Genomic DNA, 25213 nt, shown 5'->3' with positions numbered 1-25213 from the left:
CTGGAGTTACATGGTCGAGAGTCACCATGTGGATGCTGGGAACCAAACCTGGGTCCTCTGCAAGAGTCATCTCTTCAACCATCCCATTAATCTATCTCTGACCATCTCCCGAGGCAGCCATACTGGGACAGTTACTTAGGGGCCACAAGCTCCTGCCTGCCACTCCAGAAGCTACTCCACCTGCCTAGTAACAGATGACTCACCGTTTGTCCTCACAGCTTGACCTGGAAGAACGAGATATAGTCAAGGACCCCTAGAGATAGGAACTGTGAAACCACTGAGCACGAGGGCATTGGAGAGCCTGAGCCACTGTAAGCAAAACTACAGCATTTTCTTTTCAGGTCATTCTCTCTGATAAAACCAGAATGAGCATTCCTCCCAAGCCAAGAAACAATTGGCTTCACATCTCTTAGACTCTTATGTCAAGGATAAATAGCAATACTTTAAGAAGTACTGGGGGTGGGGGACTGGAGAGATGGCTCAGCAGTTGAGAGCCTTTGTGACTCCTGAAGAAGACCTGCTCAAATCCTGGTATCCTAGTGAGTCACAGCTCTCTGTAATTCCAGTCCCAGGGAATCTGGTGCCCCCTCCTGGTCTCCTCAGGCACTGCATGCACGTGGTGCACAGACGTGCATGAGGGCAAAACACATAAAATTGAAAAGAAAAAGAAACAGCAACGGCTTTGTCAGTCACCACGACAGTGTGCTAAGTGGAACTTTCTGGAAGGTGGTTCATTTAGCTGGCCTATTATCATCACCCACTGAACAGGTAAGGAAACTGAGGCCGGAGATGGGATGTAAAGTAATATTTTTCTAATTCACTTTGTCAGCAGTAAGTACCATCAGAATTATAACGTAGATAGTAATCTCTATTTGTCTTACTGGTTTCATTCACTTACCCACACTAACTTAAAAAAAAAAGAGCAGCCTTTATATAGCGCAAGTTACCCATTGTACACGCACAATGGAATGGTTTCAGTAAACTTCACGGAGTGGTAAAGCTATCACCACAAATCCAGTTTTAGAACGTTTCTACTACCTCCAAATGTTCCCTCATACCCGTCTTTGGTTAATCCCCGCTCCTACCCCAGCCCCAGGCAAGCGCCGATCTATTTTCTGTCACTGTACATTAGCTTTTCCAGACACTTTACATGAATGAAACCATGCTGTATCGTCTTTCACTTTGCTACAGAAATTCCATTTGTTTTCTGAGGCCCGTGTGGTTCAGTTCTCAACATGTCGCTCAGAGGTGCGGCATCGGAAGCAAGGAACGTGCTCCGTGCTCCTTCGCTCGGCTCCTTCGGTGAGGGCACCGCCCGGGGCACTGCGTAGTAGTGGAGAATCCGGGTCGGGCACGGTAGGGGAATCATCACACATACTGATTTTTCTGTTCATTTACTTCACAAACCATATGGAACAGCCTATCTTAATCCATGGGCTTCTCCTCCAAATGGCTCCAGGAATGGCTCCATTCCTGCCTGTGGTGGCACAAGCTTGTAATCCCAGCTCTCAGAGGGTGGAAACAGGAGGGTCTGGAATTTGAGGTCAGCCTGAGCTGCATAGCAATACCACACCTCCCTCCATACCCATTTAAAATCAAATTTGAACTGCAAAGGGAAGTCCTAAAAAAATCTATTTTCAAAACTTAATACAGAGGTCCAAAGTGAAACGAGTCAGCCTGCCCCAGGCCAGTAAAGAAAGTACTTCCCTGAAGGAGGAAGCGAGGACAAGAAAATGAGGACAAGTCCATTCCGCTCCTGCTGCAGCATTACTTACCTGTGGTTTCCCAATGCTCGCAAAACTATACTCTGGTGCTGGGTCCGGCTATTAATCACAATTTTTTAAAAGATTTATTTATTTATCACATATACAGTGTTCTGCCTACATGCCAGAAGAGGTCACCAGACTGAATTGTAGATGGTTGTGAGCCACCATGTGGTTGCTGGGAATTGAACTCAGGACCCCTGGAAGAGCAGTCAGTGCTCTTAACCTCTGAGCCATCTCTCCAGCCCTTAATCACAATTTTTAAGAACTTCCTGTGTACCACAGTTTCTCTGATTTATCACTCCTCCCCTGCCCCTTAATGCTTAGAATGGCCTCTCAGGCTAGCTGTGTTACTGGCTTCATTTTCCAAAGCATTATTGGTAGTATAGAAGAGAACCACAGCATAAAGTTACGGAGTATCATTTCGGGGTTATTGCTACTATAGACTTCTAAGTATATCTCTAGCACAGGTACAGAAAGTATTAGAAAGGTGCAGAAATTATTAATACACACAAAAGTGTGTGGGCTGGAGTGTAGCTTAGTGGTGGAAGGCTTGACAAGTGTGATCCAACAGCAGGAGGGAGGGAGGGAGGGAGGGAGGGAGGAAGGAAGGAAGAGAGGGAAGGAGGGAGGGAGGGAGGGAGGGAAGGAGGGAGGGAGGGAGGGAGGGAGGAAGGAAGAGAGGGAGGGAGGGAGGGAGGGAGGGAGGGAGGAAGGAAGGAAGGAGGGAGGGAGGGAGAGAGCACATTATCAATATTGTTACAGTACACACAGTATTAGTACAGAAATCAGCATAGATGCCATTATTATAGTGTATAAATATCAGTCCACTGATGATATCACTAGTGATAAAATTAGTACAGAAAAACTGTGGTAAAGGTGCTTGTTACCAAGCTGAAAACCTGAGTTTGATTCCCAGGACTAACACGGTGTGAAAAAAAAGAACTGATTCCCAGGAGTAAGCCAGTAAGCAGCTGCTGCCCTCCATGGCCTCTGCATCAGCTCCTGCTTCCTGGATTCTCCTGTGTACCACGACACTCAGCCCACACACTCAAATAAACGGATACATAAATAAATGTAACTAAGTTATATTCTGGAGAAGAAAAATAGTATAGGCACTGCTACTGCCTCTATTCCCTCCCCCTCCAGAAAATAGTCTTACAGACTTGGAGCTAATTTATCAGATATTTAACAGAGTTAGGACTGGAGAAATGGCTCAGCAGGTAAAGATGACTGTTGCCAAACCTGAGGACCCAAGTTCGATCACTGGAACACATGGTGGAAAGAGAGAACTGATTCCCACAAGTTGTCCTCTGTCCTACATGGGCATACATGCATGTACACATATACAATTTTTTTAAGTTTGCAGTGTTAGCTGTGAAATAACTGCCTTCCAATCACATAAAATGAGCTACATTTTTGTTTGAGACAGGGCACCATCCTCAACTTAGAGTGACAAAATGAACCCCACTTGCCTCTAATGGACTATGAGAAACAATCCAGTTTTGAAGGCGCAAGCACTCCCGGTCCTTTCTGGTCTTCCAGAGCCATGGTAAAATGGATAACCCACCTGGGCAAAGTTTTCCTGCCAACAAAAAGACCCTCTGAAAAGTTAGGAATGGGTGGGAACAATATTGTATTTGGCCCAACGTCAAGCAATGTACATTTCTACAGCATAGATTTCTACATTAGGCTTTTCTTTTCCTGTTGCTGTGATTAAAAATGCTGGCAAATGAGGCAGATGGAGCTCTGTGAGTTTGAGATCAGTCTGGTCTACAAAGCAAGTTCCAGGACAGACTCCAAAGCTACACAGAGAAACCCTGTCTCAAAGAACTAAAAAACAAGCAAACAAATAAACAAACCCCCCAAAACAAGAGACATGCCCCCTCCAAAAAAAAAAAAAGAAAAGAAAAAGAAAAAACAACTCTAATAAAAGGGTTTTAAAGGGGAAAGGGTTTACTTTGGCTCACAACTCCAGGGTCCAGTCCATCACTGCCTGGTACAGTCTGTCATGACATGGAAGTCTGGGTAGCAGGGGTTTGAATCAGCTGGTCATGTGGCACCCACGGTCAAGAAGCAGAGAGCGATGAATCTATGCTCAGCTTGTCTTTTCCACTTTATCTAATTCAAAATCCTCTGCCCAGGCAATGGTCTCATTGATTACAATGGGTCTTCCAGCATTAATTACTGTAATCAAAATATTATCCACAGGCACGCCCAGAGTCCCGTCTCCCAGGTGGTTCTAGACTAGGCCAAGCTGACAGTGAACACTGACCATCACATTACTCTCTCGGCGTTGACAGTTAAACTGAGTTGTATTAGCTTTGCTGTTGTTGCTGTATCCAGCCGGGAGCCCAAACCGAACTGCAGCCTCTCGGGTCAGGAGGGCGAGAATGAATCGGGGAGCACAGGCTGGGTATCATTTAGGGAACAGCTGCTGGGGTGGGATGCAATGGAGGGAGGGGCTTTCTGTATGAGTTGGTGGGAGCCTGGAGTCTCATTCCAGGAACTGGGAAAGGACCCTCGGCATCGGAAGCAGAGACAAAGGCGTGTGGGGGCATCTTCCTTGGATGCCACTAGAGGGGCCACCAAGAAAGGACAAGCAGTTTGTCCGGAAGCATGAGCACGGGATGGAAATGGAGAGAGTGTCAGCATTGCAGCCTCCAAACACACAGCATCAAACTTTACAAGCAGCCTCCACCTCTTCAGAGCAAGGGGAGGAATGGAGGGTAAAACGTCCTGCATGGGAAAGGCAGGAAGACCAAGAGTTAGAGGGCAGTCTTGGCTGTGCCGTGAGTTCAAGTCCCTTCTAGGCTAAAAACAATTCCATTCTTTTCCCTTCGTGGGAAGAAACCCTCAATCCAGAGGATCTTCGGTTTGCATGTTTTCTAGATTGCTTCTGCCCTTGGAATCTATTACAGTTCTTGTTTAAATGAGTGTTGAAAAGTCAGAAGAGATAAAGTCCAGAAAAGAGCCTCAAGAACCCAGAGTGTGTGAGGAGGCAGAGTGAGGCTGGACCAGTGGGGGAGGGTCTCTGCTCTTCTTGGGTGGGGATTATGCTGGGAAGCAGGCAGGCTCTGATCTGAAAGGGGGATTTAGATTTCCTCCTGGGCCCGGTTTGTCAAGGAGGACGAAGAGCCACATAGGAACAGAGAACACCGAGGAAGCACCGGAGCCTGTGATGGAGCGCTGTTTCTCCCATTCAGAATTCATGGTCCATCCTGGAGGCTGTCTTATAGACAGAAATCTGTCTTATAGACAGATAGAGACAGTGCCACAGTCAGGACCTTTAGGTACCAGCTTCATTGCTTGGAAAGGCACCTTGTGTAGGGAGTTGGGAAATGCAGACAGGACTTTAAGTAAGTCTCCATGGACTTGCTTTTATTGACCATAAAGATTTATTTATGTATTTGTTAATATGACTTTCTGCATGTATATATGCATGTATGTATGTATGTGTGTGTATTTGTGTATGCAAGCAGATACCATGGAGCCCAGAAGAGGGCATTAGGTCCCTTAGAGCTGAAGTTACAGGCACTTTGGAGCCTCCTCATGTGGGTGCTGGGAATGGAACTCTAGTCCTCTGAAAAAACAGCAACCACTAAAAAAATACTTATTTATTTTATGTATATGAGTGCTTTGTTTCATGCACACCAGAAGAGGGAATCAGATCCCATTACAGATGGTTGTGAGCCACCACATGGTTGCTGGGAATTGAACTCTTGGAAGACCAGCTAGTGCTCTTAACTACTGAGCCATTTCTCTAGCCCCTGCTGAGGACCACTTTTAACAGCTGAGCCATCTCCCCAGTGCCTTCTATTGAACTAGTCAAGAAAAGTCCTTCTTAAATCCCGTTGTAGAGGAAAACCAATCAAAAATTTACAAAAGGAAAGCCAATGAAACATGCTTACCCCCATATCAGGGAGCTGTGGCTAGGCCAGATGCAGATCAAGAGAACAGAGGAGTTCCATCCACCACAGCCCTGTGCAAGGCTGCTCAAGAAACACATCCAGGTGAGGCACAGGGCCAGTGGTCTGTGAAGCCTGTGAAGGCTTATTTGAATAGCCGTGTGAGCAGCTCATTTGAGTAGCCATTGGACTCTGGGTCCAGAGCTGGCCCAGATTGCCTGATAGTTGACGCTGGGGCAATTAAGATGGATACATAGTGTCTTAGTGTTTCCCTTGCTGTGATAATCCACCATGGCCAAAAGCAACTTGGTGAGAAAAAGATTTATTTCACCTTGTAACTCAGGTCACACTCTATTACTGCCGGAAGTCAGGACAGGAACTCAAGGCAGGGACCTGGAGGCAGGAACTGAAGCAGAGGCCTTGGAGGAGCGCTGCTCGCCGGCTTGGGTCTCAAAGCTTGCTCAGCCTGTTTTCTTATACAACCCAGGACCAACTGCTCAGGGGTAGAGCTGCCCACAGTGGGCTGGTCTCTCCCACGTCAATATTTAATCAAGAAAAGGATCCACAGCCACAGAGAGGCACTTTCCCAATTGAGGTTCTCTCTTCTCAGATGACCCTAGCTTGTATCGTGTTAACATAGAAACTGGCCAGCACACAGAGTGACCTGATGGCATGTGGAAAGCTAACTAAGGGGAATGGTTGGGATATGGATTTAAGTGATTGTTCACAAAGAGAAAGTAACCACCTCTTGTCAGAGTCTCAAAACTAAATCAACACATCATAAAAAAAAAAATCACATCTGCAACACAACTCCTGTGCGGGAAAGGGGGTAGAACTGCAAGGGCAGAGCACCAGAAAGACTGCTGTGAGATTTTATTTTCTATGCATGCTAGGAAAGCTACACCTACGTGAAAAGCTTCTACACCCAGATGAGCCTCTGCGCGGATACAGCAATCCAAATCAGACCAAATCAAATCGAATTAGAAAAAGCCCATGTCTAATGGATACAGCGCTCCTGGGTGGCCTTCCAGCCCCCCAGAGAGGAGACAGGAAAGGGAGACTGGAAAATCCATAAGTCTAGTTTCTGGGGGGCAGTTTAAATACCCTGTGGGTGTGTTCTTATGCATCTCTGGGGAGGGGCCATCATTTGGCGGGCTTTCTGAGATGCAGCAGGGTTTGGAGTGGGATGGGGGAGGGGCTTGGGTGGAACTTCCACCCTAACATCCCAGACTCTTGGGGTCTATGGATGCCAGGGGCTGGGGTGAAGCCTCCACCTTAACACTATGAATCTCAACAATATAGCTGCCCATACAAGACCAGAACAATGACAACACCAGGCGCCCACGACAGTGTAGATGGGGGAAATCTCATGGGAACCCATTTCAAGGCAATTAATGACTGTGGAAAGAGGAAGGATTAATCTTCCCCAGGGATGAGTCCCTTAATTGATTATCTGATACCAACCAGTCAGCCCTGGTATCAGATAATCAATAACCAACCACACTAAGCTGACGTAGCAAGGTTGTATTTAAATATTTATATGTAACAATAATAATTAAAGAAAAAGAATTTGAGGGAAGGAACTGGGAGGGATTGAAAGGAGGAGATGGAGAGGGTGGGAAATGGTGTAATTATATTTCAATAAAAATAAAGTAAATTAAAAACTTTTTTCTTGAATGTTGTGACACATACCTGTGGTCCCAGCACTCAGGAGAGTGAGGCTGGAGAATGGAGGAGAGTTCAAGGTCAGTTTGGGAAATGTAGCGGGCCATAGTTCAAATAAAATACAATATTCTGTGACCAGAAATTTATAGCACATTTCTTTCTTTTAGATGAACTAAACCAGTGAAAAATTCAGAAGTGTCCCTACTTCAGTCTGATGTTGCAGACCTCCAAGACATTCCCGTGACTTCTTTTTTTTTTAACACCAAGAGTCCTTTGTGAGCCCCTTGCCACCAGAAACAATTTGCAAATTTTGGTAGTTCAGATGTTCTCGGGAGGGCTCTTCCACTTAGATCTTCTAGAAACATCCAGCCTAGCCAAGATCAGCTTTTCTCTTTGTGTGTGTGTGTGTGTGTGTGTGTGTCTGCGCGCGCGCGCGCATACACCCATGCATGCACATGCAGCGAGCAGGATTTTAGGTGTCCCCTCTGTTGCTTTCTGCCTTATTTCCCCTAGTCAGAGTCTCTCACTAAGCTGGAAGCTCACCATTTCAGTAAGGCTGGCTAGTTAGCAAGTTTTGGAGATCTGTCTTTGCTCCTCAAATGTGGGGTCACAGACACATGTGGCCAAGCCCAGCTTTTTGTCGAGTGCTGGGAATTTGAACTTCAGCCTTTATGTGCTTTCAGAGCAAACACTCCTACCCAGTGAACCAGCTCTCCAGCCCCTTGCTTGTTCTTTCCTTTCGCTATTTATTTTTAAAATACTTATTTTATGTGTATGCGTCTGTCCCTGAGTATATGTTTATGTAACATAAAGAGTGCATGCCTGAGGAAGTAGGAGGAGGCATGGAGCTCCCGGAACTTGAGTTCCCAATGTGAGCCTCCATGTGGGTGCTCAGACTGAACCTGGGTCCTCTGAAAGAGCAATTGATGCTCTTAACACCAGAGCCGTCCTTCCAGTCCCCATCGTCTCTTTTTTATCAGCTCTGGACCTCAGCCCTTGGAGTGGCATCACTCACGGTCTTCCCAGCTCAATTAATCCAATCTGAAAACTTCCTCGCAGACACGCCCAGAGGTGTCTCCTGGGTTCTCTCAGGTTAGCAATTAATATTAAGCATAAGGGAAGCAGTCTCAGAAAGAGTAAGTGAGGGCATGCAGACAGAACATGGGACAGAGAAGGAACAAAGAGCAGAGTCATATCACCACTGTGGGCTACCAGGACTTAGTCCTGTGTGAGTGTGGGCTGGGGTATGGCTATTGAGAAGCCTTTGTGCCCCAAGCTTCACCATTGTCTTGCCTAGAGGGAGAGGAGACCAGGCTTTTTAGCCAACACCTCCTCCTGTCTGGCTTGACCGAAGGATGACCCATAGGAGTGAATTCCCTCTGTGGCTCAGTCACAGTGTCAACAGTCTTCTGTGTGCTGGAGTAAGCTCTCTGGCAGAGAAGCAGTGGGATAACAGACCGTGGCAGAGAGGGAACACAGACATGGGCTGAGGGCATGCAGGGTGGGACAGCGTTACTGGCCACAATCCCTCCTAAGAGCCACTGATAACGTCTTGTCCCTTCCCAACTCCTCTAGACAGCCTTCCTCCTCACTGATAAATACAGCTTCCTATGTACCAGGCACCTAGCCCACTCTAGAATCTGCATCACAAAGTCAGTATCTATTAGTTGGGATCCTCAGGGGACTCGGAGTCACTTTAAAGTGTGCTGCAGTTGAGTCTGGAGATGTAGCTAAGTTGGTACACCGCTTCCCTGCCATACATAAAGCCCTGACTTTTATCTCCAGCATTGCATAAAACCTGGTGTGGGGGTGTATACTACCAAGTGCTTGGGAAATGGAAGCAGAAAAAACCAGGAAGATCAAAGTTCAATCTTGTCCTTGGCTACATTGTAAATTTGAGGCTAGCCTGGGCTGCATAAGACTCCATCAAAAAATAAATGAATGCCCAAACTGAGCTGTTTTAATATATCATTATGCTGGAAATTACATCTTTCGAAACTATTTGAACCTATGGTGAACATTTTAAACGCCGACTTAAAAATATACAAAGGGGAACACAGCTTTTCAAAATTCATCCTGCGAATAAAGCAGCCAAAGACTTTCTAAGCCACCATCCTAGACTTCTGCTCATCTTCCCTGGGGATATGCCCAGTATGGATAATGAGGTTGATGGGGGCTGGACAGGGTTGTGGTGAAGTCTCTACAGCACTTCCCTGGTTTCTCTGCAAGGATCTTGGGAAATAGATTTTAAAAGGGAAAAGTCAAACTGAGGGGTGCTATAGATAGAAAGTGAATTCAGCTTCTGGAATATCCAGATGGATGTGCACCAAGTATCCAGGCGGCGCTTGCCAGCACAAGTCTACTGATTCAGTCCCGCTCAAGTCCGGATGCTGAGTCAGTGGCTCAGAGACATCCCACCCCACCATCCCCTTTTACATTTGCTTGAGTTTATTAATGTTGTATCTTCAGATTCTTAAGTATCAAATTACTCTGTGGTCAATATTAGCTCCCCCACCCCTACCCCAAAGACTCACTCTGTTTTACCCCTGAGATATTCGGCAGGCTGACCATATCTTCACTTCTATGAAGTGCAATGCATAAACATCACTGTGTAAATGCATTGAGGGCTCATGCCAGGTCATAGATGAATATGCTAACATTAAACAGTGACAATTGAAAATCAACCTTGAGGGTCTGGGAATGTAGCTCAGTTGGTAGAGTAGCATACACAAAACCCTGAGTTAGAACCCTACTGCTGTGTAAGCTGGGCATGGTGCTTTGTGGGTGTGTGTGGAGATCAGAGGCCAGCCTCAGATGCCATTCTTCAGTTACTATCCACTGTTTTGTTTTGTTTTTGAGGTAGGGTCTGTCCTTGGGACCCAGGGCTCATTGATTAGCTTAGGCTGGCTACCCGGGAAGCTTGGGTGATTTTATCTCCATGTCCCCAGTGCTTGAATTCCAAGCGCTCACCACCACACCTAGCTTTTTACGTGGGTGCTGGAGACTGAACTCAGGTGCCAAGCCTGAGTTCCCCAACCCTCCCCTCCTCTTTCTGTGGGAGGAACACACATGTTCCTCCCTAATCTTTTCCAGATCTCGAAGTGGGGACTGTATAACTTAGTACGCCATCCTTCTGTTGATGTATATACAGTGGTTTCTTGGTGCTGTGTCTATCCAAAACAAACGGGGCTGAGGGTCAGCCGGCTCACTAGCACTGGCACTCTTGCAGAAGTCAGTTTCCATCACCCATCTGGAACACCGCACAGCCACCTGTAACTCTAGCTCTAGGGGATCTGGTGACCCCCTCCTAGGCTCCTTGGGCACTTGAATGCACATGTGCATATATATGCACATAGTCAAAACATAAAAGTAAACTTTAAAAACAACAAATAGCATACAAACAAGGAAACAAATCTCTGCCCAGTGAAATGAGAGCCCGCTCAAAGGGACCACACCGCTTGAATATATTCTGAGTTTCATGGTTTTACCCCCCACCCCACCCCCTGCCAAGCAGGGCTCAGAGAAAGTACTTTGTGTTTGCTTGATTGATTCCTAGCTTACCTGAAATGATGGCCTAGAGAATCCATTGCAGGATAAAAATGGAGACTCACTCCTTAGGGACTGCCCACTAAGAAGCAGAGCAAACATGTTCCTGCTGGGAAATGGAGATGCAAAAGGCAGAACAAGCAGGAAAGCATTGCTTACCTGCAGATTTTATGCTGATTGGTGTCTCCTGTGATGCCCTTGTAAGTGTATGTGACAAGGTCAAAGTTTTAGCGGACGCTGCCGTGGTGACCCTATGTAGGTGGGAGGCAGCCCTCTGTGGGTTTATTACACTCTGTCCTCCCTCCTGCGGCTGTGAGAATTAACTCCATTGTCTACAAAATTAAACAACTCTTAACTCTCTCAGCTGAGGCAAGCTAAACAGCAAGTAAGTATTCTGGGGGCTTTCTTAAATGAGGGCAGATGAGTTTAATGCAAAAATCAAACAAAGACATCTCATGCCGAATAGCAATTACATACTGTCACATACAGAACAAAAGCCTAGAAAGAATTTTTTAGATTTTTTTTTACTTTTTAGGCTTTTTAATTTTATTTTTGTGTATGGATAGGTATGAGTAGGTGCCTGTGGAGGTCACAAGAGGGCATCGGATCCCCTCAGAGCTGAAGTTACAGATGGCTGTGAGCCATCAAACTCAGGTACTGGGAACCAAACTCAGGTCCTCAGCAAGAGCAATATGCTCTCTTAACCACCGAGTCATCTCTCCAGCCCTGAATTTTCCTTTTATTTTTGTTTCTGTATTTTTTTTTAATTCTTCCCAGTGCGTCATATGACTTGTTGTGCTTTCAAATTGCTAATTTCTTATAAATTTCAAATACAAGGTGTCTTAGTTAGGGTGTCTATTGCTGTGAAGAGACACCATGGCCATGGCAACTATTATAAAGGGAAACATCTAATCAGGAGGCTCACAGTTTCAGAGGTTCAGTCTATGATCATCGTGGGGTGACATGGTGACATGCAGGCAGACATGGTGCTGGAGAAGGAGCTGGGAGTCCTACGTCTTGCAGGCAACAGGAAGTGGTTCAAGGCACTGGGAAGTATCCTGAGCATATATGAGACCTCACTTCTTCCAACAAGACCACAACCCCTAATAGTGCCATTCCCTTTGGGGGACATTTTCTTTCAGATCACCACATTCCATAGTAAATCGACTTGCTTCTATAACACAAAATTCTAGATACTTTCCCATGAGTCTAAGAACCAGGGCTCCTAAATTAGAACCACTATTTCCCATGAAGAGGCCATTGCTCTTCCAGCTGGGGACAGGCTCTTGCTATGTTGCCTAGCCTGCTCTGCAACCCTTGGCCTCGAGCGCTCCTCCGGCCTCAGCCTCTCAAGCAGCTGGGATTGCAGGTATGTGTCCCCATACCCTCAAAACCAAGGCTGTTGAAGCCTGTGCTCTGTCGAGTTCCAGTGGGGTTAATTCTCCAGGTCAGAACTTATCAGATGTTGATGTGTATATGAATGGGCATCACACATTACAATTCTGTAGCTCGGATGGGGTCAAGAAGGTGCAAAAGCCTTAGATGGCCGAGCTTTCAAGGCAGGGCAAGCTAAGGAAGGCCATACTGGAAAGGGCAATCTCTCCATGGTGAGTAGGAAGGCTGGCCCAGAGCTGTCCTGGTGCTACCTCAGGCTGCTCCCCAGCCTGCTCCCATTCTAGAGACCCTTCTGAATTGGCAGTCTATGTCCTTGCTTGGAACTGTGATTTTGACCCTGATACCTTCCTGTCTGTATCTCATATATGGTCTAAACCTGGAGTCTTTGGTCCTGTCAAAGGTGTTTTGTTTTGTTAAGACAGGGATTCACTGTGTATCCCAGGCTGGCCTAGAGTTCTAATTCCTCTTACCAGATACTTCTGAATGCTGGGATTATGAACATGTACCACCCTCTCCTGAGTCAATCTTGAGGTCATTAAATTATTATCCTTAAAGGCATATTTTCTAAATACTCAAATAAATCTGTGTCTGTCTGTCTGTCTGTCTATCCATCCATCCATCCATTCATCCATATATCTATCTATCTATCTTGGTGTTACTGACCAGAAAGGGAAAAGAAAGCTCAGTGTGACCAAATCTTCATAAGGAAAATATAGCAGATGCACACAGCCTGATACATAATCTATATCCAATGCAATCTTTTTTTTTTAGTTTTTGTTTTTCAAAACAGGGTTTCTCTGTGTAGCAGCTCTGGCTGTCCTGGAATTTACTTTGTAGATCAGATTGGCCTTGAACTCATAGAGATCTCCATGCCTCTGCCTCCTGAGTGCTGGGATTAGGGCATGCGTCACCACTGTTGGGCATATTCAATGGATTCTTTTTATTATGGCTTTTATTAAATTAAATTCACAGTACATCAGTTTCATGGCATTTTATATGTTTACATCTCCGTGGTTTCAAAACAATGCATATATATATATATTTAAAAATTATGTTTTATTTATAACTACATTTCTTCTTCTTCTTCTCCTCCTCCTCCTCTTTTTCCTCCTCCTCCTCCTGTTCCTCCTCCTTCCTCCTTCTTCACAGGATTTCTTTGTGTAACAACCCTAGCTGTCCTGGAACTCACTCTGTAGACCAGGCTGGCCTCTAGCTCACAGAGATCCAGCTGCCTCTGCCTCTGCCTCCCAAGTACTGGTCTTAAAGGTGTACATTACCACTGCCCTGCTATTTATGTCCATTTACTGAGAGACACACACACACACACACACACACACACACACACACACACACACACACAGAGAGAGAGAGAGAGAGAGAGAGAGAGAGAGAGAGAGAGAGAGAGAGAGAGAATTACCCTTTACAGTATAGTTCAGGCTTGCCTAGAACTCACTGTGTACTTGAACTTGTGACCCTCTTGTCTCAGCTTCTGAAATGCTGAGATTACAGGTAAGTACTCCCCAGCCTGGCTTCATCACCACAGAATTACTGGTGTTCTTTAAACTATACACAGACTTGCTTCCTTTCAGTCTTTCTGGTTTTCTTTCTTTCTTTCTTTCTTTCTTTCTTTCTTTCTTTCTTCCTTCCTTCCTTCCTTCCTTCCTTCCTTTTTCTCTCTTTTCTTTTAAATCTTTCTTCCTTCTTTCTTTTTCTTTTTCTTTCCAAGACAGGGTTTCTCTGTGTAGCCTTGGCTGGCCTGGAACTCACTATGTAGACCAGGCTGGTCTTGAACTCACAGAGATCTGTTTGCCTCTGTCTCCTGAGCACCGGTATTAAAGGCATGTGCCACCAACACCTGATGTTTGGTTATTTTCTGTTTTCTTCTGGTTTTGAATTACATCTTTTCTTTTCCTAATTAGTGCTGGCCATTGAACTCAGGTCCACAAGCATGAGAAACATGCACTCTATTACTGAGCTGTACTCTAGTCCTTAGTTCATGGTTCTTGACCTCACTGCTTCCCCTTTCTTTGCTGCAGGGCTTGGTTCTGGGACCCAGATATTTCTGCATGTGCACATCTTCCCTACACAACAACATCTGATCTCCTGGATTCAAGATTCTCGTTTGCTAATGTCACTGAGAGGCTACCTTCCTCTCATCTCTCTTCTAAGCCTGGAAGTCATCATTGCAGTTGCCTTCTCCATGTTTCTCCTTGTCTGCCCAGGAAGGGTTGTGGTTAGTCTTGTAACTTGATGGGAGTTTCCATAAGGTTTGACTGAAGAGAGAAGGCTGGGTGTGGGCTCCATACCATGGACTGGGTGTCCCAGACTGAATAAAAGGTAAAAATGAGTGCAGTGACAGCATTTATCTCTCTGCATGCTGCCTGTAGATGCAATGTGACCAGTTGCCTCTTGTCACCATGCCTTCCTTCCTGTTCTGGCTGCCACAGCCTACAGTCATCTGAGAAAGTCTCAGTTGAGGAATTCCTACATCAGATTGGCCTGTAGGGGAATCGTCTTGATTGTTAATTGAGCCTATCTTACTGTGGGTGGTACCATCCTTAGACAAGTGGTCCTAGGCTGTGTAAGAAAGTTAGCTAAGCATGAGACTTCGAGCAAGCCAGTAGGCAATATTCCTCCATGGATTCTGCTTCAAGCTTCTGCTTGAGTGCCTGTCCTGACTGCCCTCCATTGATGAGCTGTAAACTGGAAATCATAAGCCAAATAAACCCTTTCCTCATTTAGGCTGTTTTTGTAGGGTATTTTGTCATAGTAACAACAAATTAAAAACATAAAGTATTGTGATAGTTAATGCTGTCAATTTGACAGGATTTGGAATCACCAGAGACAAGTCTCCGGGTCCATCTGTGAGGGACTACATATCCTCTGGGCATGTCTGTGAGGGTTATGTTGATTGAGGTGGGAAGATACATTCTAAAAGTGGGTGGCACCATTCTCTGCGTTTGGATGGACAGATGAGGAGACAAACTGGCATAAACATCCCTCTCTCTCTGCTGCTTCCTGACTGCTTTAAGTTCTGGCTGCCTTGGCTCCCCAGCATGATGGGTTATGTATGCTCCTTTTTTTTTTTTTTTTTTTTTTTTTTGGTTTTTCGAGACAGAGTTTCTCTGTATTGTTTTGGAGGCTATCCTGAAACTTGCTCTGTAGACCAGGCTGGCCTCAAATTCACAGAGATCTGCCTGCCTCTACCTCCCTAGTGCTGGGATTAAAGGCGTGTGTCACCAACACCTGGCGGGTTATATATACTCTTGAACCATGAGCCAAAATAAATTCTTTCTTCTTGAAGTTGCTTTTGTCAGAGATCTCTATCTCTATCTATCTATCTATCTATCTATCTATCTATCTATCTATCTATCTATCTACCCACCCATCCATCTATCTATCTACACATTACAGCAACAGGATAATAAAGTAAGACAATCATATACTCCACACATCCAAAGCCAAACTCTTGATTTCTGCCCCAAAGCTGCTCTTCACACAGAGTCCATGATGCCATGATTTACCTGGGTGCTCATGTCAAAATAAAGCACCTCTCTCCCCAACACATCACAGGTTTTCTTATCTCTTCCTCTGCATCATATCTTCTCCTTCGACCTCCCCTGCAAATATAAGCCAAGCCACCATCGTACCCCACAAAAGCATCTTGAGACTCAGTCACCTGCTCTAGGAATTCATTCTCAAAACAACCAGAGTAAACCAGACACTCCCGAACAATGACAGAAAGAGAGACAGAGTACCAGACACAGTTGGCCATAGTGAGGAGATTCAGTTCTGTCAGACAGTTCATAGATCACTTAGTGATACATTCATAAAGGACTAAGCAGAGAGAGAGAGAGAGAGAGAGAGAGAGAGAGAGAGAGAGAGAGAGAGAGAGAGAGAGAGAGAGCACTGTAGGTATTACCTTATGGGTGTGGGCACATGTGTAAGCGTGAGTGTATGCATGTATGGCATGTGTGTGGAAGTCGAGGGACAATCTCACCTATTTGTCCTCAGGAATCTTTCATTTGAGGCAGGGTCCCTTACTGGCCTGGAAGTTTACCAGGCAGGCCAGGATAGCTTACCAGTGAGCTTCTGGGATCCCACCCATCAAGGGTCTCCACTTCCCATTGTGCCATCACTAGGTCACAAACACACGCCGCTCTGCCCAGCTTCCTGCGTAGCTTCTAGAGATATAAATACAGGTCTTCATGCTTTGGAAACAAGTGATTTCCTGATTGAGGCATCTGCCTAGCCCCAGAGCAATTTTTAATGCCAAGAGTTTGAAAAAAAGACAAGCAACCATACTCGACTTAGCTATGAATAATAGTCTTGATACAAAAACATTGCTGATAATTGGTTTAATCAAAAATCATTTGTCACTGTAGTGAGAAAGCTAAGGGAAGAGAAGTATATGCAGCCGAAGGCAGGTCAAGCCTTGCAGATAGCGATTGGTTTAAAAAAATCAAAAATCATTTAAGAAAGCTAAGGGAAGAGAAGTATATGCAGCCGAAGGCAGGTCAAGCCTTGCAGATAGTGAAACTCTCATCTCATCTTCTCTGATAGGAGACCCATAGGGATGTATAATCATGAGAGATCAAGAAACATCAGTACTAGCACGTCTGGCTTTATAATTGAGTACACGTATTTCTTTGATGCAAGGGAAATGAAAAGAAACAAAATTTAGAGTAATGAGGAGGAATCAGAGAGCATTTTAAAAGAACATGCACTTAGTATTTGAAATTTCTGTTATTAATTTAAGAACATTCTTCTTAGGACATGGTTTCCGCATCACTGTCTTCTGCCTACTCTGAATGTTCATGTCATCCACCACATTTCCATTCAATGATGGCTCCAGGAAACTTTGTTTTGTTTTTCCAGGCAGGGTTGCTCTGTAGCTTTGGAGCCTATCCTAGAACTTGCTCTGTAGACCAGGCTGGCCTCAAACTCTCAGAGATCCGCCTGCCTCTGCCTCCCAAGTGCTGGGATTAAAGGTGTGTGCCACCAATGCCCAACTTAGGAAACATTTTTAAAAGAGAATTTAAGACACTAATTTAAAAGCTAATTCAGTTCAAAAGTACATAAACTCATCAACTACAAAGCAAATTGTTCCAAATATGTTTTTAACAACTTCCTGACAGAAAGAATGAAGATATAGTTTTAAAGTCACCTTTAGCTGATTAAAAATAGGAGCGCTAAGGTAAAATCTATTTTATTAATATAAAAATGATTTTCCAGATACAAAGAGCATTCAGTTAAGGTCTTATTTTTTTCTCTCTGTCTATGGAACAATCACATGAATTTTATAGCAGGGAAAAAGACAAATGATTTCACTCTAGTTAGCTATTTACAATCATCATGAATGCCAGAGTCAGCTTTTCTTTTTCTGCAATTTTAGATAATTAAAATAATTATCCACTGAAACACAATGCATGACTTATAATGTGGTGGGTTCCATAATTTCGAGTTGAAGACTGAGGTTCAAACCTTCAAACTCCACTGACTGAGTGATCTCAAGCAACTCCTCTGGTCTGTTTGAGACTCAGTTTCCTCCTTAGATAGGAGGGACATAGTAGTCACTCTGCAACCCTCCCTGTGGAGATTGCATTTGGGGGCTGTGTGTGAAAGGTAGGATACAGGAACAAAAGCAGACTGTAGGATTAAAAAAATTGTTACTATGATGTTTTAAAATTCTATGTGCACATGGGTGTAGTTGCCTGAAGAGGCCAGAAGAAGGCATCCTTTCCCCAGGGGTCAGTGGTTGTGAGCCTCCCAGGTGGGTGTTGCTAACCAAATTCTGGTCCTCTCCAAGAGCAGAAAGTACTCTCAACTACTGAACCATTTCTCCAGCCTTCCTGACCATAATGTTTTTAATTGTACTGTTTGATTGATTTTGTATGTGTGTGTGTGGGGGGGGTTGGGGGAGAACAGGTAGAGACAGAGACAGAGAGATAGGCAGAAAGAGAGACTGAGACAGACAGACAGAGGGGGCATTTTGTGACTTGGAACTCAGATCATTAAATTTGTTAGTAAGTCTTTACTCTGTGAGCCATCTTGCCAACCATTCCCTTTCACCCACCCACTGTTTTGTTTTGTTTTGAGACAGGGTCTTTTGTATCCTAGGGCCTCAAACTCACTATGTAACCAGGGATGATCTTGAACTACCGATTCTCTTACCTGCTGACCTACAATAGGTATAACCACCATGCTTGGCTTGAGACTGCATCCTAAGGGGGAGCACCTACATGGAGCACGCAGAGCAGTTTTAGGCAGTGATGAAGCTCCGTGGTGCAATCAGTGTGGATTACAGCGATAGTTTAGGGAGGCTGTGTGGGGCAGACTTGTCCCAAAAGGTGTCTGGTACCCAACTGACAATCCAGATGATCTAAAGTGAACTATGTGATGGTCTAGACCCAAAAACAAATGGATGGATGGTCAGGGCCAAAAAAAAAAAAAAAAAAAAAGATGGGGGATTGGTGTGTTTTGAGTAGGAAGCAATTTGTGTGGTAAGAGTTCAGAGTGAAGCAGGGCCACTAGAAGAATTTGTTTGTTTGATGTAACTCAGGCTGGCTTCAAATCCATTATCTAGCCAAGGATGACCCTGAACTCCTGATCCTTCTGCCTCTAGCTCCCAAGTGCTTCGATTACAGGAGTGCCCTGCTATGCCTGGCTTGCTAGGTGGATTTAGAATGCAGAGAATGTTAGATTCTGAAAGCTATAGACGAGAATTTTGGAAGCTGGGCATGGTGGCAAATGCCTATAATCCCAGGACACAGACGGCTGGGGCAGGAGGTTACTGAAAGATGGAGGGCAGCCTGAGTTTCACAGCAAGACCCTAGCTTAAAAAGCTTTTGTTTAAAAAAAAAGATTTTGTTTGAGGTAAGAAACTGCAAACTAGTTTAAGCAGAGGTTTGGATTCCAAACTTACATCGAATTAGCAATAATTTTGTACATGTCACTGAGACCTTCACACAAGAATGGCTTGACTTTTAAGGGTGAGAATCATTAGATTCTGTCTTCTGGATAATCTAAAGCCATTGACTCAGGTTTAATTAGGCTTTCACTCTTCTGAATGGATTTGAGAGAAAGAATAAGTCTGGGGAAGCTAAGCATCCACTCTGGTATAGGAGATTTGGGTGGCTGTTTGATCAGGACCAGGCCTACTTCCGATGCTGAGAAGGTAGGCAGGACCTCAAAGGATGGATGGAGCCTGTGCCATGTGGGGGCTCTGGGGAGCTGCGTATTTTGTTCTGGTGATTATGAGAACAAGTCAAATACCCAAAAGCAGAGAAGGGCAGCCGACAGAAGTTGGTGAGAGCTAGTGACTCCAGAGCCTGTGCTGGCCACATGCATCCTTGGAGATACCCACAGGGTTAGGATGATGCAAGTTGGCAGTGGGAACACGGACAATGGGACTGTGATGCTAACCCATCACCATCTCTGCACCAAATGCACAACAGCTCCGAGCCTCTTCATTTTGCGGTGCTGGGAGTTGAACTCAGGGCCATTTTGCATGCCTAATATATTTCCACATCCCCTCTTTTTGAGTCATGTGCCCATAGGCTCATATATCCTAGGTGACCTTGAAGTGTCTATAAGTTTTGGATTATTCTGCCTCCACCTTCTAAGTGCTGGGAAATAGGAGTGAATCAACACAGTTTATGCAGTGCTGAGGATAAACCCAGGGCTTTGTAAGCAACCTACCAGCTGAGCTCCAACTCTAACATCCTCTGCAACCCTTTAGGGGGTATGGTCTTGCTGTGTAGCCCAGGCTAGCATTATACTTGCAACAAAACAGCAAAATTTCCTCCTAATCTCTCTGCTGGGGTTACTGGCATGTGCCGTTGTGTCTAGCTCCCCTCTTCCTTTTAAGGGCCTTGTTAGGTACTTAATTCAACAGAAACATGTAAGTGGGGGCAGGAAAGACTGAGATTTTTTAAGGCAAGACTTGTTCTTGAGAAGAGCAGCTTTGGAAGAGAGTCAAAGTGACCCAGGGTATGGAGAGCAGCACCTGTGCCTGTTTCGGACATTGACAATCATTCACTCACAAGGCAAACAGTGTGAGTGTGGCTGACACTCTAGGATGTGGCTGACAGCAGGCAGGCAGACAAGGGATGATATAAGAAGAGTGAGTCTCCATACAATGGATGCAATTGTTAAGTATTACAGTATTTGTTATGTAGTCACTATGCAGACGAGGAGAAAAAGATAAAAAATTCTTACGTTGCGCATGAAAGGTAATACTACAAGCAATAAAGGAAGTATTCTAGTCTCTTTTTGTGCATCACTGTCTCTGATCTCCAGCAGGGCCCCATAAGGCAGGCAGCATGTTATCCTCTGTTTGGAGATGAGGGCTTGCAGTCAGAGGGGTGCTAAATAACTTGCTAAAGCACAGACAGATAGCTTGTGACACCTTCACAGCACGGGTTCCCTCAGGGCAGAGAAGAAAATGTCATCTGAGTGCAATGTTTCCAAGGAGAAGAAAAAAAGCTAGTCTTGAGTCCACAGTGACTATAGTTTATTGTATGACTATGTGGGGTCCAGTACCTCCTGAGGAATCCTACAGCCCATTGTTTGCCTGGGAAACCCACATAAGCTTCTGAAGACAATTCAATGTATTCAAATATGGGGGGGGTGACCAAAGTAATTATAAATGGAAGTTCTGTTTTTAAGAACTATGCTATTGATTTTACTTTTTTTTTTTAGTGCAACATCTACATTGTCTCCTTTTGTTTTGAGAGAAAGAATTTCATGAGAGCCAGGTTGGTCTTGAACTCACTATGTATTTAAAGCTGGCTTTGAACTCCTCATCCGCCTGCCTCCAGCTGCTAAGTGCTAGGATAGAAGGCTTGTGTCACTATAACTAGCTTGCTTTGACTATTATGATTGTCTGTCTGTCTGTCTGTCTGTCTGTCTGTCTGTCTACTTACCTATCTATCTATCCATCCATTCATCCAGTCTATCTATTTATCTGTGTGTCTTCATTAGGGTTTTTGCTGTAATGAAACGCCATAACCAAAACCAGGAGGAAATGCCTTATTTGTCTTACACGTCCACATCATACTTCTTTGTTGAAGGAACAAGAACTCAAGCACGGTAAGATCTGGAGCAAGGTAAGAATCTGACACAGGGGCGAGGGAGGAGTGCTACTTACTGGCTTGATCACCTTGCTTTCTTATAGAACCTAGGACCACCACGTCAGGGATGGCCCAACCCACAATGGGTTATGTCCTCCCACATTAATAACTAATTAAGAAAATGCTCTTGCCTACAGCCCAATCTTATGTAGGCAATTTCTCAATTGAGGTTTCTTCCTCTCAGATAACTCTAGCTTGTGCCAAGTTGACATTCATCACACTCTTTATCTCTGTATCAGCTTTCATCTACTGATTATCTATCTATCTATCTATCTATCTATCTATCTATCTATCATCTCTTTATCTTTCTAATCTATCTCATCTATCATCTATCTCTGTGTGCCTATGTGTCTATATCTATCATCTTCATCTTTCTAGTCTTCTGTCTCATATGTTTATGTGTCTGTCTCTATTTGTCTGTCTGTCTGTCCGTCTGTCTGTCTATCTGTTTATTTATTGTTGAGATTGTATCCATGGCTTTTCATACATTAGGCAAGTGTTTTACTATTGAGTTCCACACCAAACTAGTCCTGTTAAGATTTTTGCTGGTCAGAATATATTTTTTCATTTTTATTTCTTGAGAAAATTTCCCCTGTAGCCCAGGCTGGTCTTGAACTCCCTAGATATCTGAAGATGACCTTAAAGTCCTGATCCTGGTGCCTCTATTTTCCAGGTGCTGGAGTGACAGATGTGAGCCTCTAAGCTCCACTCACGCCATGCTAGAGATGGATCCATGGGCTTCATGCTTGTTAGGGAGTACTCTACCAACTTAGCTATACCCTCAGCTCATCATTCTGTTTTGTTCTTGAACAGAAGCAAAAATTATCTCCCAGTTCTACCTATGAAGATGGATGTCCAATGACACATATCTTGTCAAAGTAGCCAAGATAGGAGTGACAGATGGTGTGAGACCTCATTGTCTAGACTGTGGTGCTATGACCCATCCGGGAATATCTCAAGACTGGGCAGGACTAAGGCAGCACAGCAACAGATTTTCAGAAGTGGGGGGCCTGCTCCTCAGATGTTTATCTTCTGACAGTTGTTGAAAGAGGAGGAAAAGGTTTCAAAATCAATATGCAATGGAATTTTCTATCGTGCTCCCTTGTGGGAAACTGAATTTAGGATGAATGCATTTTGTTATGAACTTATTTTAGAATTTCTGGCCACAAACTCTTGCAGAAAAAAATCTTTATCTCTGAAGCAAGTCACATTATGCTATCTTAAGTCTCAGTTGTGAGTTATTTAAACACTCCCGAGGCTGAATTTGCCCTCTTTACACCAGCAATTATGTAAGTTAAGACATAAATACTCCAAAGAAGGATCTTCTCAATAGTTTATGCGTTTTATTGGCTGGCTGTGCTCGGTTGTTGTTTAAAAAATATTTGTGAGATGGCTAGATAGTAATAAACACATACATAAAACATAATTTTGAGAGCATTAGTTTTCACACGAAGGGCAATTATTAGCAAAACAGCTAGTCAATTACAGTATATTCAAATACATAAATATCCACTCTGTTTACATGTAAAAAGAGGGAAAATGACTGTTTTTTGAGTTGTAATTATCAAAAAAAGATAAAAAGAAAAGCCATAACACAAAGAATAACATATGTTGGGTTAATTAGTTGCTGAAGTGCAAGGGGGATGTTTTATAACTGCTGGAGTAGTTCCTTTTTAATTTAATTTTGTACATTTTGTTTGTTTAGTGTGTGTGTACGTAGTGTGTGTGTACGTAGTGTGTGTGTGTGTGTGTGTGTGTGTGTGTGTGTGTGTGTGTGTGTAGGTCAGAGGATAAGAACCTGAAGGAGTTGGGTGTCTCCTTCCACTATGTTGGCTCCAAGAATCTGCCCTCACTACTGAGCCATCTCCTCAGTCATGATGAACACTTTAAAAGGGGAAACCATGCTGTTGAACTAAGGGTAGAGTTTTGATTAACAGTCAGCATGAATGATGTACTGTGCTTTCTGTCCCTTCACTTCGATGGTATTTCACAGTAGTGAAGCAATCTGGAATTTCTCCTAGGATATTCTCTAGGGAGCACCCCCTGAAGTCATTTTGCCCTTCCTTACACTGTGGAAGTTCTCTAAAAGTGACCAGCAGGCTCAGGGAACATTGCAGAAGAGAGGCAGGTCGGATGTAAGAGCTGTAGCAGGGAGGGGTGCTGTGAAATGCCTGGATGGGGCGCTCATAAACCCACAAGGTTACCTGCATAAGATGATGCCAACAAGACCTGTGGGTCTAACTGATGCAATGGAGAGCACTAATTGAACTCAGCGGATTTAAAAACAAAACATGGGACTGGAGAGATGGCTCAACAGTCAAGAGCAGTGACTCGTGGAGACCCAGGTTTGAGTACCAACACTCACACGGTGGTTCACAACCACCTGTAACTCCAGTTCCAGGTGACCTGATTCCTTTTTCTGGCCTCTTAGGGCACCTGGCATCATATATATTTATGAAATTATCAAAGAACAAATAAAAGACCCAAAAGGGAAAAAGCCGACCTTGGCCAGGCATGGTGGCACACACGTATAATCTCAGGAATCAAGAGGTTAGGGAGGAAGACCAGGAATTCCAAGCAAGCCTGAGTTTTCTTTCTGCCACTGTGATAAACAGAATGACCAAAAGCAACTTGAGAAAGAAACGATTTATTTCAGCCTACAGTTGTAGTCCATCCTGAAGAGAAGTCAAGTCAGAAACTCATGGCGGAAATTGGAGGCAAGAACTGGAGCAGAGACCATGGAGAAGTACTGCTTACTGGCTTTCTCCCCAGGGCTTGCTCAGTTACCTATCTTTTTTTGTTTTTTGTTTTGTTTGTTTTTACGAGACAGGGTTTCTCTATATTGTTTTGGAGGCTGTCGGTCCAGCCTGGCCTCGAACTCACAGAGATCCGCCTGCCTCTGCCTCCCGAGTGCTGGGATTAAAGGCGTGCGCCACCACCGCCTGGCTCTCAGTTACCTATCTTATACAACTCAGTATTACTTGCGTAGGGGTGACACCGACTACAGTGGGCTGGGCCCTCCTACATCAATCATCAATCAGGAAAATGCCCCACAGATTTGGCTACAGGCCTGGCTAATGGAGACAAACCCTGAATTGACATTCCCTCTTCCTAGATGACTCTAGCTTTTGTCAAGTTGCCAAAAAAACAACCAGCATACCTGGTTTACATAGTGCGACAATGTCTCATACAACACAGGAAAGAGTGAGCAATGTCTTCTCAGTTCTCCACCACCCAGTCTTTCTTAACTCTCAGGCTTTTGAGAACTACTCATGAATGTCATATGAACCTATTTGTCTGTGTCCTCTCTGAAATGGTTCCAATCCCCACATCACTGGCTTTTCCTCACTGTTCTCCCGTGGGAAAATTTTCTTCCTTGTTCCCACGTGTGACCAATCCTAACAGGACAATAGTTTATCACCTTATTATTTAGGGATAAGCAGCTTGTGACACAACCAAAAGATCTGGATGCCCGGGGAGTTACCCTGTTGAGACAGCTGAGGATAAGACAAGTAACAACTCTATCCATCTTGAACTCATCCTGTTGTTTCAATCATCTGTTTTACATTTTTCTTTTCCTTTCCAAAATAAGGTTTCTCTGTGTGTAGCTCTGACTGTCCTGGAACTCACTCTGTAGACCAAGCTGGCCTGATTTGTCTGTCTCTGCCTCCCAAGTGCTAGGATTAAAGGCATGCGCCACGACCACCTGGCTTTGTTTTACATTCTTACAAATATCATTTAAAACATTTTTGAACTTTTTTATTTATTATTTGTACATGTATGGGTGTTACCTGTATGTATG

This window comes from Mesocricetus auratus, unplaced genomic scaffold, assembly GCF_017639785.1.
Source record: "Mesocricetus auratus isolate SY011 unplaced genomic scaffold, BCM_Maur_2.0 Super-Scaffold_100691, whole genome shotgun sequence".
Taxonomy (NCBI): domain Eukaryota; kingdom Metazoa; phylum Chordata; class Mammalia; order Rodentia; family Cricetidae; genus Mesocricetus; species Mesocricetus auratus.
The sequence above is the reverse complement of the archived record's forward strand: the minus strand, read 5'-3'. Positions refer to the sequence as shown.